We start from the raw sequence: 6,000 nt of genomic DNA, 5'->3' as shown, positions 1-6,000 counted from the left end.
AGCAGAATGGTCCTTGAAGGCAAAGATGGTTAAACTTCATCTCACCTATTTTGGCCATGTTGCTAGTAGGGGCTACTCCTCGGAAAGTGATATCAAGCTTAGAAAGGTAGAGGATCATCAGTAAAAGAGAGATAGGCCCTTAGTGACATGGACTGACACAGTGACTGCAGCAATGGGCTCACGTGTGTCAGAGATGATGAGAATGTCAGAAAATGGGGCGGAGTCCAGAGCTGAGGTTCATAGGGTTGCTATGAGTCATCCTCAGCTCAAAGGAACCCAACAACTATAAAGTAGATTGAGTTATAAACTTAATCCCTTCTGCATAGAGCCTTCTTTTTCAAAAAGCAGACTACATCCAAACATACGTAAGGAAGGGAACTTGTGAAGGATTCTCTATAAGACAAGGAACACCCAGGGCCATCAGCAAAGACTCCCCCAAGCCCTACTCCCTTAGAATCAAGACCTTTATTTGGAGTTTTACTATCCAAAACTATGTGACAATAAATTTCTGTTTTTGAAAGTTTGAGTTTGAAAAACTATTCCTTATGGTATTTTTATATGAGAACACTAGGTAATTAAGACAAAATGATAACTCAATTTAGTATCAGTTCAAGAGTTTTTCCAGTTACTTAAAATCTTGGAAATAATTTCCAAATAGGCAACACTAAAGTACATAGTTAATATTGAGAACACTTGGTTGTGCTTATGTGAAACCTATTCTTGGATCAGGAAGCAATCATCAGAACAGTGTAAGAAAACACTGCATAGTTAAAAATCAGGAAAAGTGTACACCAGGATGCATCATATCTCCATATCTTTTCAATTCTATATGCTGAGCAGATCATCTGGGAGGCTGGGCTCTATGAGGAGGAATATGGTATAAAAGTTTGAGGAAGACTCGTCAACAACCTGTGCTATGCTGATGACACAACCTTGCTTGATGAAACTGAGGAGGACCCAAGGCATTTGCTGCAGAAAGTCAAGGATTGAAGCCTTCAATATAGTTTGAAGCTTAACATCAAGAAACCAAGATTCTCACCACTGAGCCAATCATGATAGATGGTGAAGAGACTGAGATTTTTAATACCTTCAACATGCTTGACTCCACAATCAACACTCTTGGTACCAGCATCCAGGAAACAAAAAATGAATTGCATTGAGAAAATCTGCTGTTAGGGAATTCTCCAGCGTACTAAAGAGCAATGATGTCAGTCTAGATACCACGATGTGTTTGAACCAGGCCATGGTCTTCATAATTTGTACTGTACCTCAGAAAACTGAACAATGACTAATGATGATAGAAGAAGAATTGATATTTTTGTGCTGTAGTGCTAGATAAAAGTATTGAATATAATATGAACTTCTAAGAGAACAAACAGGTTTGTCCTAGAGAGCATGAAACCAAGCTGCTCCTTAGTGGCAAGGATTTTGGAGCTGCATCGGATGTACCTTGGGCATGTTGCTAAGAGGGGCCAGTTACAGGAGAGGGATATTATGCTTGGAAGGGCAAGCACAAGAGAGGAAGACCCTGGATGAGATAGATTGACTCAGTGACTGGGGTAATGGGTGTAGTAAGTGTGTCAGAGAAAATGAGATTGGCTTAACATAGAGCAGGACTTAGAGCTGTTGTATATAGTGTTGCTATGCGTCACAAGCAACTCAACTACATATAACAACAGCATGGGAGATTTAGTGCTCTTCTCCAACACCATTGTTCAAAGGCATCAAGTCTTTGTTATGCATATTCATTTTCCCACTCTTAGAATGAGGTGTGCCTTTGTCTTCAAACTGATATAGTTGCCACTCAGTTATTATGATATATGATTAGGTGTTATTGTCATGTCAGGAGTGCAGAATGAAGGCTGCACAGTGCACTGGACTTGGGGGGATGGATTGCATAGCAATGAAAGAGTCTTTCTTTTACTTATCAAGGAGAAAAGTTAATTGGGGGCAGGGAGAAAAGTGCAACAGTGAACAAATGGAAACCCTAAGTCTCTGAAAACTTTCATTAAAATTAATAAAAAAGGGTGGGTGGGGAAGCCCTGCTGCCTCTGAAAATCTGCCGAAGGGTCAGCTCTGTGTTAGTTCTGACTCAATGGTACTCAGCAACAACAACTGCAGCAGCATTGCCAAATGGGTGACGGTTACAGGTACAGAGGTTAATTGTCAGTCCATGCCTCATACTGTCACATACACTCCACCCCTTGTGGATGGAACTGCCCCTCCTGAATCCTCCCTAGAGGCTCCTTGGGGCTCCACCCTCTGAAATCAAACCAGGCAGAAAGCTTTCACTCCTTCCAATGCCAGGGACCCACAGTCTACCTACCCACCTGCTTACGTGTGTGTGTGTGTGTGTGTGTGTGTGTGTGTGTGTGTGTGTGGCTTCCACATTGGATGACACCTGACACCATCTGTAGCGACCTAATTGCTTGGTGGTCCCTTCCACTCCAGAACTAACCTGACCTCCTGCCAGTGCAACCTTGGACCCTGGAGCTATTTTTGTGTCACTCCTTGTGACAATGCCAGGCAGTGCCAACTGTACCCCTTGTGTGCCCTAGTGACACTTCTGTTAATGGTTGTACTCTGTCATATATAAGGGATCCATTTATCTTTCTCTTTAGGAATATACTTTTGCAAGCTGCATGCACTATTTGTAAATAATATCATATTCTCTTTGCCTGAGTGCTCTAGACTTTGGAAAGTCTCATTGAATATTCTTGGTTTTGTGCAGATACAAGAACCTGTTCTCCTTGTTATCAGAGCATAATTGGAAACATGTTGTATCGGAGAATGATGCTCATTTAATCAGATAAGACCAGACATTTTTAACGAACGAAGTTTGATTTGTGGAACTAATCTTGCAAAGCCCTCATGAGAAAACTTCTCTGGTACCTGGCTTACAAGGTTTTCAGATTTACATGTGAGTGAAGAAGGTAATTTCCTGGCTAGCCTAATAAACTCAAAGTTTTATGAGATGTCAAGAAGAAGGAAAAAATACTATCCAAATTTATAAGTAGGTGAAATCTGGTGGGCTTTCTTGGTTTGGATTCTTAACAACAAGAAGTTTTTTAAAGTCCAATTCAAAGTCCTTTATTAAAAACACTGTAACTGAGTGGGTGGGTCGGGTGAAGGAAATGGGAAGGATCTTTTGAGAAAAATAATTTGTTCAAACTTTGTAAATAAATCAGAATTAAAAAATGCTCAGCAAAAGAAATTAAGACAGTCTGTATGGGAAACAGTGCAAATGGTGACGTGCTTGTCTGAGAACTGAAAGGCTGAATTTCTAATCCTTCTAGACATTCTCAGAATAAAGGTCTGGTTATTTCCTTCTAAGAAGTCACAACTATTGAAAGCCCTGTGGAGCACAGTCATGGTTCTACTCTGACACAAAGTCAAATTCACTGAGGAGGAGTTTGACTCAACTTGATACTGACTGCTTTGTTTTCTATATGATTATAATGCTTGAGTGATGCTGGTAGGTAATGCACTTGGCTACTAAGCAAAAGGGCAAAAATGTGGGTCCACTCAAACCCACCCCTCGGTTAAAAACATAACACAGAACGTGAATGATCCACTTCTAAAACAACCAGTGATTAGCATTTTGCATTGGCAGCTGTCACAATGTAAATTACTTCTTTTTCTGCACTTTTGTAAACAATCAGGAAAAACTAGTGTTACAGTTCATTATGTATCAGACTGCTAAGCAAATGATGAGCAGTTTGAATCCGCCAGTTACCCTGAGGAAGAAAGAGACGGGCAGTCACCTTCTGTATATATGTACAGCCTTGAAGCCCCTGGGAGTGGCTCATCATGAATGGTGCTTTTATGAAAATAATGATGTCATTTCCTTGGAGTCAGAACTGACCAATAGCTGAACCCCTAATGTGTTCTCATATGCTTTATACTACATGGAAAGGCAATTGACCATCTTTCTTCTATAGAGCAGCTGGTGAATTTGAACTGTCTACATTTAGTATTACAACACAACACCTTACTCACTAGACCACCAGAGCTCCCTAAATTTTATGAGACCAGTTTTACTTTGTGATTGAAAATACCTTCTTTTGAGATGATTTTGATCAAAAAAGGCAAGGGGAGTAGAGAGAAACTTATTCATTTGAAGATTAAGCATCATTGTTAGCATAAATTTAAGAGCTCTCAGAATATAATGTGATCTGTTCATTGTCTTCGAGCTGTTTTGCATCTATTTTTAAACTTAGAGCAACTAATGGATATGCAAAGTCACTGTCGGATCTGCAGGAGGTGTAACTGTTTTGCTATCTACCTGTATATATTTTTCCTTGTCCAAATTGTCAATCACAACCACGTTTTCAGTTCTTCCCGTTTTTTTCTTTTTCTTTTTAATTTTAACTTTTGAAAATAATATTAGCAAGAATTTTTAATGTTTTTGCACAAATGACAAATATTTTTATTAATGAGAAAGTGACCAGCTACAGAATGAGGAGAAAATTACAAAAGCAAAATGTTCCTCTCCTTATTTAACATCTAACAAAAGCCATCTACAACCTGATCTCAAATTTAAAGTATCTATAACACTAATTAATAAATAGTGTAATATAATTTGGGGATTTTTTTGAAGAAATTTTAAAGCTAGCACTAGTACATGATTTTTTTTCAGTCTGTCACACTTGGAAACTGAACTCAGAGAAACTGTTTAGAGGAATTATTATTTTACTCACTTGTTACGTGCCATTGAACCCACTAGGACTCATAGTGAACCCACAAATAGCAGCTCTGAATCTTGCCCCATCCTGAGCCAATCTTACCAACTCTGACTCACCTGACCCCATTGCCACAGTCACTGAAATCCATCTCATCTAGGGTCTTCCTCTCTTGCACTGACTCTCTACCCTTCTAAGCATGATGTCCTGCTCCAAGAACTGGTTCCTCCTGGCAACATGCCCAAAGGATGTGAGACAACATTTCAAAATTCTTACCTTCAAGGAGCAGCCTGGTTTCACTCTCTCCATAACACAACTATTTGTTCTCTAGGCAATCCATGGTATGTTCAATACTCTTCTGCAGCGTTACAACTGAAAGGTTTCAATTTTTCTTCTGTCATCCTTATACATTGTTCAGCTCTCAGATGCATAGCAAGTAATTGAGAAGACCGTGATGTTGATTAGGCACACCTTAGTATTTAGACTGACATCATTGCTAGTTAGCACTCTAGACAACAAGCCTTCCTAAACTTTTTAAAATCTTGAGTGAATATTTATAAATCATATTGCTTTTTTGTGAAATCATTCACAGCACTAATTAACTTTATCAATGTGATTCATTACATCTCATCAAACTTTATTGTATATTGCCTGCCTTTCCCTTCACCTAATATATCTATTTATTAATTTTACCTTCCTCTGCCTCCCCTCTCATACTTGTTAACCCTAAAACACTGATTCTGTGTGTAAATCTTCCTTAGCTTTTTATATTAATAGTCTTGTAATCAGGATGGATGGTGAAGAGATTGAGATTGTTCACAGCTTTAGTTTGCTCAGCTCCACAGTCAACACTCTTGGCACCAGTAGCCAGGAAATTTAAAGATGTATTGCCATGGGAAAGTCTGCTGCTAGGGACCTCTCCAAAGTACTGAAGAGCAATGGTGTCTCACTGGAGACTAAGGTGCATCTGATACAGGCCTTGGTCTTTGCAATCACTTGTTGCACATTAGAGAGTTGGACAATGACTAAGGAGGATAGAAGGAGAATTGATGCTTTTGAGCTGTGGTCTGGAGAAGAGTATTGAGGGTACTGCTAAGAAAACAAACAGATTCATCCTAGAGAGGGTTTAACCGGGCTGCTCCTTGGAGGCAAGGATTCTGAGGCTTTGTCTAACATACTTTGGACATGTTGTAAGGAGGGACTGGTCCATGGAGAGGGACATCATGCTTGGGAGGGTGGAGGGACAGTGCGGGAAGGGGGTAATCGGGATGGGTGTATCGGAGATGGTGTGATTGGCACAGGACAGAGCAGAGTTTAG

Source organism: Elephantulus edwardii, unplaced genomic scaffold (genome assembly GCF_000299155.1).
Source record: "Elephantulus edwardii isolate Elephantulus edwardi_28Jun2011 unplaced genomic scaffold, EleEdw1.0 scaffold00029, whole genome shotgun sequence".
Taxonomy (NCBI): domain Eukaryota; kingdom Metazoa; phylum Chordata; class Mammalia; order Macroscelidea; family Macroscelididae; genus Elephantulus; species Elephantulus edwardii.
Note: the sequence above shows the minus strand (reverse complement) of the source record.